Consider the following 17,066-nt stretch of genomic DNA (forward strand, 5'->3'; position numbering starts at 1 on the left):
ACTGAGCTCCCTGTCCTTGGTTCGACCCCACGGAATTGCCCTGACTCCTGGTAGTCCGCCTGGCGTCCATCTAGTTAGAACCGCCTGCGAAACCAAGAGTTGGCATATCAGGTCGTATTCAAGGAGAGCTTACTAATGCCGCTTAATTTGGAAATTAAAAACGAAACATGCGCCTATTCTACTATCAGGCTACTAACATGCTTCCTAACAGGCTTTTCTTTTCTTTATTATTTTTTTTTATAACTGAATAAAATAAACTACTAAAGCAATAAAGGCTTACTGAACCGTGAACCGAGCTAACTGCTGATGATGATTGTACATGTCGTGACGATCTTCGGAAGACAACCTGGCGGCTCTGATACCAAATTGTAACACCCTAACTAACTTAGGCGTATTACGTGATTTTTAAACGTACTGTGCAGCTCGTTGCTAATCAACGAGGTTTATGGAAAAACGTGATTAATTAAAATTTTGCTTTTTAATTAAACTTATAAAATAATATTACCAAAGACTCAGGATCCCGATTATAAAATTATTTACAAAAAAGTTTTAACTGTTTAACTGTTACATAAAATAAAGGTCGTCTAACGACCAGTTAAAAAAAATCAGCCTTGCTGTCCCGAGGATCGTACACTCCAAGCCTAACCGCCCCGACATGTACAATCTCATAAGCTCGCTCACGGTCCACAAGCAATAGCCTTGCCTTTACCTACACATAAACGTAAACTGTGAGTCGACAGACTCAGTAAGAAAAGCATAATAATACTCATACATAATTCTAACTGCCGTGTCCAACACGATACTGAGTCCCGCTACTGCCATGTCCAACATGGTGCGAGCCCTTCTTGCCATGTCCAACATGGTACTGAGTTTTGAACGTTCACAGGGACGGTACTATTGACAAGTATCCTCCTGATCGGTCGAACCGGTCATACTCCGGCTGCTGGTCATACTCCAGCCTGTACCGACGGGATAGGTCAATAGCACAGAACCACCAACCAAATGTCAGCCTGATCGGTCGAACCGGTCATACTCCGGCTGCTGGTCATACTCCAGCCTGTACCGACGTGACAGGGTTGGATGGTTCGAAGCCTATATACATAACTAATGTAATCTAACAGGCTTCCTACATGCACGCTAAACATGTAATCTACATATGGATACTGTTATACTAATCTTACCTGGATTCCGAATTCAGGTGTGCCGGTCAACCTGACTGGAACTGAAGCTGAGCGGCGGATTACTGGCTCCTAAACCATAAAAATCACAACGCTATAAGTGACACGCTAAATCACTTCCCGGGGACTTAAACTAGGAACTAAAAGTTTCCCTATCGATAAAAAGCATGGCAATACCCCTTAAAACATAAAAATGAGGAAAAACACGGGTTCTGGAAATTCCCCAACCGGCAGACCGGTTGCCCAACCGGAATTCCGGTTATGGGAATTTTCGAAGCCCATCCAGAATTCCGGATGCACAACCGGAATTCCGGTTCCTCGCAGGCAGCAACACTCAAATTTTCATAACTCAACCAATTCAACCCCAAATTGATTCAAACTTTCCAGACCTGTTCTATACCTTCCCTAGAACATTTCTAAGGCCTCAAACTAACCCAGAAATCACAGATTCACAAATCACCATTGGAGCTCAAGCTTTGAGTTCTAAACTCAAACTTGAGCAAATCCACCTAACAAGCAATCAAACCAACTTAATTCTACATAAACAAGCTCAGAATAACCTCTGGAAACTCAAGCAAACATCCTCAACATCACAGCAACAAAATATAACCTTTTCTCTCAAAAATCACATATTTTTACATAGAAAACTTAAAGCTTTGCACAACCTATCTAACATGCTTTCAAAACAGCTCATTTAACTTCAATTAACATGCTTTAAACCACATAAATTAACAACAAAATCACAGCAGCAACAGCAACTAAAAATCATGCAAGAATCATCATATTTTCATCAAAATTTCAACAAAATTCAAGAGAAAATAAAAGAAGCTAACCTAGCTTGAAGAATGCTTAGCTTTGGATGAGAATCCACTAGAAAATCAAAGCAAAAATCCACCCCTTTGCACCCACATGCACAGCCGAGAGAGAGAGGAAAAGAGAGAGAGAGCTTTGATTGTAATTTTTGGAAATTTTCTTCTAATTTGACTAAGTGTAGAATTTTGTGAAAAAGGAATATAAATCACATAGCATATATTAAATCCATTTCAGCCAAATAACAATTAAATAAGTATTTATTTTTCATTTCATAAAATCACAAAAGACAAAATACTAATGGGGCAAAAAGACCATTTTGCCCCTCCACCTTAAAACCACATAAATCATACTAAAGGGGTATTTTTTTTTTTGGAAATTCTAAATTCCTGGCCATTCCCGACATTCCCAATGTCTAAAACCCGTCCCCAAACTACTAACATACTAAGTTGTGATTTCTACTGAGCCAAACGCCGAGTTCCAAAATACCGGGCACCGGAAATGCAAAATATGAAAACTACTGAATAACATAACCATGCATTTCTGAATTCCATAAATAACAGTAATAAATTATTTAAATAGCTATAAATAATTTCATAATTAGTCATAAACAACTGTTAATTTCCAAATTAACTAAGCGGGCTTTACAATATGAGTATATTAAGATTTAGGGTTTATGTGTTCAAGGCATAACTAGGTTGGACTCAATAACTAGAACCGAGAGGAACCGTTCTAAGGCCTTATTGTATTTAGATGTGTGAGCGCAACACGTAGGTTTACGCTACGTAGACGTAAATAGGCGTATGAGTGTAACATGCAGGTCTGTATCATACAGGCATAAGAGAATGGCATTACTATTTATGTAGTGTGATTAACATATAATTGATATTTTATACTGTCTTGTTGGGCTTGGCTCACGGGTGCTCTACTGTCCAGGAAAGGGTAAAGTTGTTTCTGATCATCCATGAGTATGGGAGCTGAACGACGAATGTACATGTTCGGGCCACACTAGACCAAGCGAGTTGGGGTCTACCAGTGATGTATTTTGTGACTTTGTTTTGCCGCTTAGGTCAGCCAATGGAAAAGGACTTGTAATAGTGCTTTGTAAATATTTTTGGGATCCCGACTTTTGTAACTTTTAGTTTATAAAGTTTAAATTATTACAAGTTTATTTTCATTCTGTTTGTTATTAAAGTTTAATTTCTGCGCTAATTTTATTAGTAATCCCGTTTAGGGGATTAAGGTTTCTTAAGTATATTGGGTAACGTGCCTAATTACTTAGGGCGTTACAATAAATAAGAATATCAATGTGATAGAATTTGGATGAATTTATAAATCAAATAAGTGATCACATGAACCAAATAACACATTAAATAAGTAATGAAATAAATCTATTTCTTGATTGATAAATGAATATAAAAGATTACATTAATGTAGAGTTTTATTTAGGGCATAAAACCTAACATGACACTGTTCATATTTTTGGACATAATCAATTCAATCCTTCTTCATAGGTGGTGAAAAATATCCTTGCCGTATGATCTTCTTGGACAGACTTAGTCTGGATGTATGATCTTCTTGGACAGACTTAGTCTTTGAGTTTAAATTTTAGATTTCAAATAGAAATTTTTCTTTCAGTTTCAAGAATACAATAGAACAACTTTCACAAGTTATTAATATCCATTTTCTATCAATGGATTCAAACTGTATGTTAATGTATGGAATATGAGTTTAGTATTCTGTGATCAGGATCCACTTGGACTACTCTAAGAACTCTTTGATGTAACTAGTCTTAAGTCATCGAAAGACCACAACCACATATTTTATAAATCTATGGTATTTGTATCTTGTTCATAGTGGTTTCGACAAGACTATTCTCTGTAAAGAGTCAATATGCTTATATCCACTTGAAAGTAAGATCATCTATATTCGAATATGGATGTACATTAGGGGTGGATATGAATTATCGTTAAATTCTTAAAACAATCACTCTAGATTTTACCTTGTGCTAAGAAATTTCATGAATTTCTAGCAATGTTGAAAACATTAAGGTAAGTGGTTAAAGATCTTGCGAACTGATAGGGGTGGAGAAATATTTGGTAGATATGCAGTTCAAAGATTATTAAGTTGATTTTTTGAACTGTATCCAAACTTACCTTCCCAGAAATTCAATTTGCATATTAATGAAAGTATAAGGTCTATGATTAATTACTAGCAGTTGCCTAAGTCCTTCTAGGAAAATACCCTAGTGATAGGAAAATTTCAGAATGATGAAATGGTTGTGTACTTAGTGTAAACCATTACTAGATTCATGGATGACCTAATCATGATATTAAGAAAATCTAGAACTGTTAACCAAGGTTTGCATGTTTGATAGCTATTCTAAGTGATTAGAGGTGGACCATCCCATTGTCATTAGATAAGAAAGTGTTTGTTTCAACAAATACTACTTTTCTAAGAAAGTGACTAAGTCTAAAAACAAAGTAGCAAAGTAGAGGAGATATTTTTTTTTTCTTGATTCCTAAGTGTTCTATCATCTTATTCTATATAAGATGATCCCACTGCATCTGTTGTGTTGACACAACCGATGAGGACAATCCCACTTATGTTCTTAGACAAAAAGTCACAGTACCTTGTCATAGTGGGAGAGTTTCAAGGAACTCACCCTGCTATGATTTGGAAGACACTTGCGATGAAAATCCATTGTTAGTTTAAATAAGTAATGGATTGTCAGAATAAGGAACTAAGAAGTAAAGCCAAGAGAACTATGGTTAAAACCATTCATATGGAACAACCAAAAGTTTTCTATTACAAGGACAAGAAAGGAAATTTTTGAAAATAAGTCTATTCAATGGACTTAACAAAGCTTCCTATTCCTAGTATTATAGGTTTGAGTTTATCTAAACCTATGGCTTGTTGTATACCTGGTTAACTAATTACTTTAGTGCTAGCAACTTACTTTAGTAAGATGCTGGAGCTTTTTTCCAATGGCAATCTATAGAAGCTTCTCGACTTCTAGACATAGATTTTATTTATCTAAGAAAAATTTCAACTATTCCAGAAAAGATAAAGCCAAAGAAAGAATTCCTTGGAATCAACAGTGAGAGGTTTCAGATATGCTTTGTTATGCATTAGACCAGACACCTACTGTTGAATGGGAGTAATGAGTAAGCATCAGATTAATCCAAGAAAAATCAAGTAAATCTTAAGATCCAGAAGAGGAACTATACGTTAGTTGATAAGGGTGGTATTTAATATTCTTAGACTACACCAAATCAGGTTTCTAGACTTGCCTTAGTGCTAGAAGTCTGCTAATGAGATGGTGATTACTCACGGGGTGGAGTAGTGATTTTGGAGAAGTGTAAAAACCTATCTGAAGTCTCTAAGTCTACCAGAGAGACTGAATGTTAAAGCTTCAGGAAAGATACTTATTCCGTCTATGGAAAGTTCTATACATTTTTGGCATTGTACTAATATTTATTAACTACTAGTGTTACTTCCTGACTAACACAGAAGTAGTTGCCAAAAAGTAAAGAATCCAATATCCCTAGAGAAGTAGACATATAGAGAGGCATTTCACAATATCAAGGATTTTGTGATTAAGAAGATGTAATGGTGGAGGAAAGCTTGTATTGAATACAACATGTCAGATCCTATTACGGAGAGAATATTACATACTACACTTAATCTGGATATCAAGGTGTATAGATTAATTGAAATGTACTTTCTGTTTTATATAAGTGCAAGTGGGAGTTTGTTGGGTTTTGTGCCCTAAATAAAACTCATTTCAATATAATCAGATTTACTAATTAATAAAGATCAGAAATCATTTTATGTTGCATGGTTCACATGATTTATTTCATGATTATTTAATGTATAAATTCTATTAAGTCCAGAACATATGTATTTGTTCATGATTATAGTGTCGTCAGCACAGTGGAATATAATCATGATTATATGTTCAAAAGTTTAATTCCCTGATTTGTCAGTTCACTGGATTTAGACTGGCATGATAATCTGCGATAGGTAACTTACACCTTGGATAAGTGTTATGTCTTTTCCAAGGTATTGGCAAAGTTTACTAGTATCGGATGTATGGAGTACACATTGGAAGGGACCAATATAGATATTAGATAAGATATCATAAACTTACCGTTATGTCTTTCTAAGTCAATATCAATGGTTGATCTTAAGTCTACAGATCTCAATCCTGACATGGTTAGGTTCGATCTCAAGAGTGTTATTTATGTACTTTGATTTGTTAGTTAAGCTTACCTTTTGGTCTGGGTGATACGTACATTTTGAGAACATGATAATACAATTGAGTGGGAGCACTAAACATAGATATGGAATCTATAGCTTCTATCTGGACATAGAAGTGAAACAGTGATTTCCTTAAAGCTTGGCTGAATAGAGATAAATGATTGAGATCTCATTTCAGTTATTATATTAGTTTACTAGAACATCATTTATAGGTAGCTAAGTATTTTAAGGATAAAATGCACTAAAGGGTAGAACGGTAAATTCGTCCCTATTCAGTGTAGATCATCTATAGAGGATCCTTGACTATTAGGATTTTAACAATGGATAATCATAACGTATCTATATCATGGTACATATAGAGCGTTCTATATAACTGAGAGTGTATTCAATTCCAAGCTCTATAGTGGTTCAATGAGAAATTAATAAGTTACGAAATTTACTTGGTAAATTCTAGATCTGCTTATTGGAAGCTCGGTTATATAGGCCCATGGTCCCCTCACTAGTTGAGATAATACTGCTTACAGACTCAGTCAATTGATTTTAGTTAATCAATTATAATTCTAAAATTAAACTATGTCTTATTTATGAATTTTCACTAAGCAAGTGCTTAATTGTGAAGAAAAGAGGTTTTGGGGTCAATTTGTTAATAAAGAGACTTTGTATGGTCTAATTAATAAATTACATAAATGGCAATTTTATTTTGTAATTAATTATAATTATTAAATAAATAGTTTTGGCATTTATTGAATTGAATTGGAAAATATGGTATTATTGAAAAGAAAAATAAGTGGTTGAAAAAAGTGGCAAAATTAAAACTAGAGATTGGTCCACTTATTGTGTACGGCCAAGAGGTATTTTTTGCCCAATATTTTATTCTTTTTTTAATCCATATAATTCAACCCTAAGCCCTAGTTGAAACACTATAAAAGAAATATGATACTCTCACTCATCCAACTTTTGTCAACTTAACTATTCAACCAAACCTAGATGAGAGAGTTCCTTCTATAGAGATTTCACCTCCTTCATTGTTCTTCCTATTTTAGGCCTTGAGTGAATGAGTGCCATGCCCACACATAGCAAGTCAAGTACTCAATCATAGTGAGTAAGACAGTGGTAATTAAACCCGAAGGAGAGAAAGAGATCCAGGTTCAGATCTTGATAATGCTCTGCTACATAAAGGAATCAAGGGCTAGAGATCTTGAACGGAAGGAGTCATATTATTCCGCTGCAACCAATGTAAGGTTTTCTTAAACCCTTATGTGTTTATTTTATTATTTTAGAGAATTCATATTGAGGATGTTAATTCAACATACTTATAAGTAAATCTAGATCCTGGTAAAATATTCCCAACAAATATATCATGTATCTGATGGATAGCATCACTTATCTCAGTTCTAGCTATCCTCTTCAAATATGGCATTGATAGCTCTCTTTTTCATAAATTTCCATCCAAGAGCACGTATCTCGAAGCTTGATATCGAATCTTCGTAGAGGTTGCTCTTTCATCTTAAAATTCTATGTATTCTAAGAATTTGTAAATAAAGCTCATCTAAAAAGTTGAATGATCAATAATATTTACTAGGGGTGTTCATCCGATCCAATCCCCACTTTTTTGGTCAAACAACATCCAATCCGCACTAAGTGCAGATTTCATATTTTGGATCCAATCCGATCCGCATAAGAGTTTAAATCCAATCCAATCCAATCCAATCCGCAATAGTGCGGATTGGATCGGTTATTTTTTTAATAATAAATTATTTAATATTTCATAGAAAAAAAATTAAAAAAAAAAAAGACTATTGTTTCTTAATCTCCAATAATAATCTATTTCCATCTCTATATATATATAAATTAAACCAATATACATATATATATATATATCAATATATATTTACTTATCTTTAGATTTACACTAAAATATATATGTATCTAATTATTAAAATAAATAAGCTAGTATATATATATTTAAACTTTATGTGTATGTGTCTATGTGAATAAGAATTATTTTTCTTGTGTACAAAATAAATAAAATGCACCAACTCAATATATTACTAAAAAAGATTAAGAAATGATAAGTTTGTGTCTTTTTTTAATTAATATATATTACATATTATAATTTTTTAAAAATATATATAATTAAGTGCGGATTGGATTGGATCGGTTACTTTTTGAGGTCAAACAACATCCAATCCGCACAAGTGCGGATTTTAGATTTTTCAATCCAATCCAATCTGCACAAGTGCGGATATCCGCATTTTGCGGATTGGATTGGATTGGATCGGATACTTTGTGAACACCCCTAATATTTACCCCCAGGGCCTCTGTGCTTAGAACGGATAAATGGGCGATTGGAGCTAGTCCATATTTATCAATTTCTAGATCTTTTGCTAACTTTGCTAGCATATCTACGAAGGAATTTTGATCCCTAGGGATTTAGTTGACGTAATATCTTTTGAAATTCTATAGCAACTCTCGATACTTTGTTACGTAACCAACTATCTTTTCTCCCTCTGTTTGTTATTCTCCAAAATTTTGGCTTACCACTAGTTGTGAATCACTATAAAGCTCAATATTCTAGGCTCCAAGTTCTTTGGTCAATTACAAAACTGCAATTAGTACTTCATTTTCAACCTCATTGTTTGATATAGTGAACTCAAACTGGAGGGCACTTGGAAGTTGATGTTTCTACAAAGATAATAGAATGATTCCTGCTCCAGAACCCTTCTCATTCGAAGCTCCATCTACATAAACCTTCCAGAGTTCTAGTTTTGGGATGGGTTCTTTAAGATTGTCATTTATTCATGTGCATTCTATAATGAAGTCTGCTAACGCTTGACCTTTAATTGATACTCTTGATTGATAGTGAATGTCAAACTGGCTGAGCTCCATTGCCCATTTTAAGATTTTTTTGGATGACTTGAGATTTTGTAAAACTTGACGAAAAGGGTGATTCGTTGGTACCTTTATGGCATAGGCCTGAAAGTATGGTCGTAGTTTCTGTGGGGCAATTAGCAAGCAGTAGGAAATTTTCACAATCATAGGATATCTAGACTCCCCGCCCAGTAATCTCTTGCTCACATAATACACTGGAAGTTGTACCCTTCCTTTTTCTTGCACTGGGGTAACACTTATTCATGATCAAACACTGCCAAGTACAAATAATAGTTATCCCTCAATTAGCTTGGATAAAATTGGAGCTTTAGTTAATTGTTCCTTCAATTTCTAGAAGGCATCTTCTGTAATGACTGCATACTTAGAATATAGACTAGTAGATAATTAGCCTTAATTAATTAATTATATTATATGATGTGGGTCCTATTTTCAAGAAATGTGCATTTGAATTATAATTTCTAAGATTTTATTAAATTCAAGGTATATTATATATGATAAACATGAATTTTGATATTTCTATGTTTTATGCTCAAAACAAGTGGAAATGCGACAATTTGGCCATTAAAGTCACATGAGTTTGGTTTAGAACCTTTTATTTGGCGAGACAAGATTATTAGACATTTGGAATATTAGGGTTATGTAGTGTAACGTCCCCGCTTTAAGCCTCTATTAGGTCTTCTCCCACGGAGTAATGACTCTTATACATGAGTACGTCACTCTTGGGTGCTTTTTAAACTAAAGAATGACCCTACAAACTAACATGAGTATTTCTAGTGTGCTTTGTCCTCACTTGCACGCAACCTGTGAAAACTTCTCAGGAGGTCACCCATCCTGAAATTACTACAGGTCAAGCATGCTTAACTTTTAGAGTTCTTTTGTGATGGGTTACCAGAAAACAAGATGCACTTTGTTAATATAGGTAGTACCGATCAACCTATTTAAGCCTCTTCAACTGTGTAGTCCCATACCTACAAAGTCTCCAAATCATCACATTTAACCTTCCCCAAGCGATGTGGGATTGCATAGCTTACTCGGTATTTCACCTTACAGATCATGAGACTACTGACTATCACAATCACCCCCCTTACGGGGTCTGACGTCCTCATCAACCACATTTCGTGTTGGATCAAGGCTTTGATACCATTTTGTAACGTTCTGGCTTTAAGCCTCCATAGGGTCTTTACACCCACTGAATGATGGCTCTTATACACGAGTACGCCACTCTGGCTGCTACCTGGATTGACGACTGACCCTACAAACCAACACGAGTGTTTCTAACATGCTTTGTCCTCACTCGCACGCTTCTTGGATAAACTTCGCAGGAGGTCACCCATCTTGAAATTACCCTAGGTCAAGCACGCTTAACTAATGTGATGGGCTACCAAAAAATAAGATGCATCTTGAAGATCAAAAAAATTATTAATCTTGTAAATCCAATCCTCCACCTCAGATCCATCAAAATAGGGAACCTTAACTTGCAACGTCTTGAGGATTGAAATAACATCACGATAGTCATTATCCATATTAGAGGTGGATCGAGTCTATGGTTTGCAATGACGCTAGCTGCACTATTCTCACCACCACGGTCAGGCGACGGCGGAGGCGATAGGTGAGAAAGACGCTCATCCAATATATCTTTGAGTTCCTCCTTTTGTGATAAATCCCTTTGTTCTCATTTTTGCTCGAGCTCCTTGCTCTATTCCCTAAACAATTGCACAATGTCTTCACTCTTCATCCTGAAAGGGACGAAAAAATGTAAGCACCAGTATTAGAACAAGCCTTCTTCGAGACAAAGTCAATCTCCTAAGCATACTAGTTGTAATTTTTATTCATCAATAATCTTTTCAATTATTATATTTTACCTTATATTGGTAAGAAAAATAAAATCCCAAATCTAATAGAAAAAAGATAGCATTCTTTTTTCCTAACGACCAAGTCTCATTACATAATTACATAATTTTTTGCCATTAAGGTTTGTTACTCTCTTTCTTTGGTCTAGCATTTTCTTTCCTTATTTCCTTGCTATACTAGATCTCCTCTACTGAAGTGTTATAGCTAATAGGTCTTGCTTCTTCTTTCAGTTGACTCTCCTTAGGTTGGGCCTCCATGCTTTCCCAACTGCCCATTTCCTTTGGGTTATTTACATAAGTATAATAATAAGAAATTTAGTTTACATAAATATGTTAAGTAAACTTTATAGGAAAAAAATATAGTATTTAAAATAAAAAAAACTTAACATATATAACATATGTTATTTATATTACCATAAAAAATATTAAAATTTCCTTCATATTTTTTTTTCAAAAAAATAAAACAAATGAAACTGCAATAATCACCGGAGTTGTCAATGGTGCCAGAAAAGTCACCGAAGTTTGCTGTCGGTGCCGAAAAAGTCGCTGGAGTAGCTGTCGGTGTCGGAAAAGCCTTTGGAGTTGCTGTCGACACCGAAAAAGTCATCAGAATTAGCACTGTCGCAAGAGAAATCACCAAAAAACTGATTTCTTAGGTTTGATTATATAAAAGTAAAATTTATAATAAAAAAAAACCTATAAATCCAATTTTAAAGCAACCCATTACAGTAAAATTTATCAAGAAACTAATTTTTTTCATTAAGAAATTAGTTTCTTTATTAAAAAATTAGTTTCTTCATGAAAGAATTAGTTTTTTCATCAAATAAAACGGCATAAAAAATAAAAATATTAAATATAGGCTTTGAAAACCTAATTTATATATGTGACATATTAAATACCATAAAAATACTTAAAAACAAAAAATTCATATAAATTGGTCAAAAATAAAAAGATCATATTTAACTAAATAACTTTTAAAATTTCATAAGTAATTTTTAGTTTCTTTTTGAATAGTCTTTGGATCTCATACAATTGGGCTTGACACTTGGGTTACCATATCACAACATAAAATATTTAGACATATAATAAAGGGAAATTTTTATTAATATACCAAATTAATATATTAATCTTACACTTACCGAAAAAAACAAAAATACCATATATACGTATATCCCTACCGAAATTTAGGAAAAAAATTCCTACCGAACCATAAAAAATTGGATCAACCCGTGCGTATCGTACTGCCAAACCGTATAAAACCATTTGAGAACAAAAAAAAAATCAAAAAGAAACCTTCAAAAATTCAAAACACCATTGAAGCTCTGCAACTTTCGAACCTGTAAAAACAAAACACCATTAAAGCTTGACAAAAGCTTCGATCAACAAATTCACCTAACCCAAATCGAGTCCTAAAATTACCAAAATCAAACCAAATTTCCTTAACATTTGCCTGATGAACCTCCCTACACAAAGCAGTGTGTATAACTTGAGATTGCATGTTGCACTCCTCAAGATCTAGAAAATGCCCAAAACAGGATTCTTGAAACATAGTAAGTTGCTTAGTAGTCAATCTACCCTTGATTTCTGCAATAACACCCACATCAAACCAGTATATGATTTTTCCACAAAATCTATCCTCTGGTTTCAAGTAAAAATTCCAAACCTGTAAGAAAATTTAGAAACAAACATAAAACATTTAAAAAGAAACTAACAAGTAAACTATATACTGAAATAATGAATTTAAAAATAAAAAGTAATACATCAGTAATACAAGAAAACTATCATTTAAAAAGAAACTAATAAGTAAACCAAAATTACTATGTTAGTTCGAGAGAATTCTTAACCTTATACACATCTAAAAATATAAAAAACAGCTTTATGGGATCCTAAAAATCATAAGATGAGGAATTTTAATCCTAATAATCTATTCTCTTCATTTTCTCTTGAATTTTAATTCTAAAAGCATATAAACACAAACATACACATAACCATATAATAAGATGACAGCAGTAATTATAGTATTGAACATTGGTTTATATTTCTTCATTTCTTCATGCATTAAACTCAGTAGAACAAAATCCTTTTCTCAAGAAAGATATACAAAACAATTAATTGACTAAACTTTCTACTGAGAAATATGACCTTAATCAAATCAAAAATACTTAATCATAGATAAATCCACTAGCAAATATTCACCATAACATCAACAAAGAGCAACCAACCAGTAAACTAAATAGTATAACAACAAAAATTTAAAGCAAAAAAAACTACTAAATCATAAATTAATCACAAACACATTAAAAACAAAAAAACACACTAAAAAATCTAAAAACTAAATATATATATACCATTCATTAAGAAACTGTACAGTAAACTATAACATTTGAATAACAAAAAAATATACCTAAAAAATAAACTACTCAGTAAACCAAAAATTTCTTTACGGGCACTCTCAGAAAGAAATTCCCAAACAGTTGGTGTCCACAAAAAAAAAAACTAAGCAAAACACAAGTAAATAGAAAGGAAGACTACTAAATCATAAACACATTAAAAACAAAAAAAAAAACTAAATATATATACCATACATTAAGAAACTGTACAGTAAACTGTAACATTTGAATAACAAGAAAATATACCAAAAAAATAAACTACTCAGTAAATTATAGAACTCGGTAAACAAAAAAAAATACTAGAAAATACACTATTAAACAACCTACACTAACAACAAAAAAAACTGAAAAAGTACACTAACATACATAATATTCACTAAAAAAGCTACACATAGATCTCTAAACAACACACAAACAAAATGTGAACAACTTAGTATACTAAACAACTCTGTATACAAAAAAACAACTAGCATATAAATGTGCATCCACATTAACAAGAATCAAATAATACACTATTCAGAATATAGAAACAATATACTAACCTTTAATTTTTTTGGCAACACAATAGATGCTTCATCACATTCTGAATCAAAATCATCCTCATCTTCAACAACACTCTTTAGCTATTGTTAAAATGATCATCTTAGTATCTCACAATAATATAATTTTTAAATTCAAATAATTATTGGTGTAGTTGGAAAAGACTTTTCAAATTATAAGATAGACAATAAATAACAAAAATAATTGCTTTCAGAAAAAAAAAACAAAAACAAAAAAACAAAACAAAAATAATAAAATTAATCCAAACATTTTTTTAAAAAAAAAAATAGCAAGACCAAAAAATTTTAAAAAGAATATTGTTATTAAAATAATAATAAAAAATGTTGTAGCTTGAAAATATACAAGATAAAAAAAAAATATGAATAGATATATTGTTTAAGAAAATAAAAAACTAACTGGTATATATAATTAGAAGACAGAGAAAAAAAAAAAGCAAAATAGAATAATATGCAGATTGTCTTTCAAAAAAAAAAAAAAATAATATGCAGATTGCATATGTATGCACGTGTCCAATATAAATTAAAAAACTAATGCTCTATTATACATTTAAATAATTAACGGTAATTATGATATTTATTTTAAAATTTCGTCTTTGTACGTAATTTTCTCTATAATAAAGTAGTAATAATAATAAGAAGAAGAAGAATTTGTAAATTTTGAAAAGAAAAAAAAAAAAAACCTGAATAACTTATTCCAGTGTGGAAAATAAACTTAAAAGTTTGAGTAATTTGCGGCGAAACCTCTTTATGTTTTGATTTTTATACACTTAACCCCCTTATCTTTTTTTTTGTGGCAAAACCCCCTTATGTTTTAATTTTTATACACTTAACCCCCTTATCTTTTTTTTGGTGGCAAAACCCCCTTATGGTTATTTTTCTTTGCAAATTTGACACGCCAGTTAAATATTACCGTTAAATATCAACTGAATGACCACTGTATACACCTTTGTATATGTAACGGTAAAACCTCGAAGTCGATACAGTACTAGTAATCCGATTAGTATTTAACAGTAATATTTAACTAAAACTTTAAATTTGCAAAGAAAAGTAAACTGAAGGGTTTTGCCACCAAAACAAAAGATAGAGGGATTAAGTGTATAAAAATTAAAACATAAGAGGGTTTTGCCACCAAAAAAAAAAATAAGGGGGTTAAGTGTATAAAAATTAAAACATAAGGGGGTTTCGCCGCAAATTGCTCTAAAAGTTTTGTAAACCCACCTAGTGAACTAGAATAGGAGAAACTTTGTTGTCCGTATCGTACACTATACCTATATTTTTAAAAATTTACAAAATTTATGTTTTTTTTCTTTTTTGGATGGGAAAATTGAAAAAGAAGTTTGTAATTAGTATTTGTATATTATATTTAGTACAAAAATCGAGAAGTGAGGAAAGAGATTGTAGTTATATGAGGCATTCTGTGTCACAATCATGTTGCAGTAGTTTACTTTGTGCAGTAACAAGATTCATTATCCCCGATCCCCGAAGCTCCTTTACCACCACCACAACTAGTACTATTCACTTCACGCGCCACCTCGTCGTCGGTGGGTGTATCTAATCTTTAAAGACTAGGTGGGTGGGTCCCAGGTGGCAAGAATGAATGTGGGTATTAATATTTTATTATTTCATAAGAATTTGCTCAGAAGAATAATATTATTTTAGTTTGGGAAAAAGAGGTGGCCCGACTGGCGAGGCTTTGAAGGGCTCGAGGTTGTCTCGGCATGTTCGTAGCCTTGACTTACAACCACAATGTACGGACATGCTGCTTTAAGTGGTAAGAGTATATATGCGCTGTAAACACTAAACAAACACAATTGCCTTAATGCTTGCTTCAAAATATGACATACATTTATAAAAGAAAATTGAGTCCTTTTAATTAGTATGTATATAATGTTACAAAATTCATTATCTTCTTTCATGCTATAGTCTACTGAATACTACAAGGAAATTCAAATAATTATTCAACTATTTTATATTTGGCTAAGGTATTCAACCATTTTATTGATCAAATAAATAATTGACCAAAGTGCCATAATAACCATGCAAATTAGTTTAGTACTGTAGGATGTATTTTTAAAAAAAAAATGCTAAAGGGCACCAGTGGTGCTTAATACCTTCCTATGTGTCAATATCGTTATTGGTTCAACTAAGTATCGGGTCCCACATAATTTAATATAATAGCTTTTAGGGAGTATCGCTAGTCAATCGCAACGCAACATGTCGAGAAGGTGCTAGGTACCACTGGTGCCTAATAGCAATGCTCTTTTTTATTATATATGATTGATGTATTTATTAGATTTTAGGAAAGAGAGAAAGAGATACAAAAATAAATGAATGAACTGAATTCTCATTTGCTTAAAATAAAGGAATACATAGTGTATTTATACACAGTTCAGTAGCTAAAAACAAGTAACAACTTAACTAATTTACAGAAACATCGAACTAACAATTAACTAACACTACACCTTACTACTAATCTTGATACTCTCTTTTAAGGTGGAGTAGAAATGTTACTATAATTTCCATTTTGTCTTTAAAACTCTAAAACTGATTAGGCAGTAAAACTTTAGTGCAGCTATTTGTTCCTTGCTTGAAGTGTGAGTTATTTTTATGATCTTTTCTTGAACCTTCTTTCTTACTAATTAACAATTAATCCATTTCTATATGCTTTGTTCTTTCATGAAAAATTGGATTATCAACTATTTATTAGGTTGTCTTGTTACAATGTAAGATAGCAGACCCTTCATGATCAATATTCAATTCCTATACCAATGACAATAATCATATTAGCTCACAAGTAGTGTTTGTTATAGTCCTATATTCAACTTCGATCGAGGATCTTGACACATTATGTTGTTTCTTACTTTTCCAAGACACTAAAGATTACCTAAGAAAAATGCAAAATTTTGTTGTTGATCTTCTTGTGTCTACACATAGCCCAGTGAGCATTTGTATAAGCTTCAAGCTTTATCTCAGAATTTGCATGGTAGAAAAGACCCTATCCAGGAGTGCCTTTGACATATTGAAGAGTTCTTTGTGCAACATTCATATGAGTAACTCTGGTAGTAACCAAAAACTAGCTTAGTTTGCTAACTGTATAGGCCAAATCTGGTCTGGTTATGGTTA

The sequence above is a fragment of the Cannabis sativa genome, chromosome 2 (genome assembly GCF_029168945.1).
Source record: "Cannabis sativa cultivar Pink pepper isolate KNU-18-1 chromosome 2, ASM2916894v1, whole genome shotgun sequence".
Classification (NCBI taxonomy): Eukaryota; Viridiplantae; Streptophyta; class Magnoliopsida; order Rosales; family Cannabaceae; genus Cannabis; species Cannabis sativa.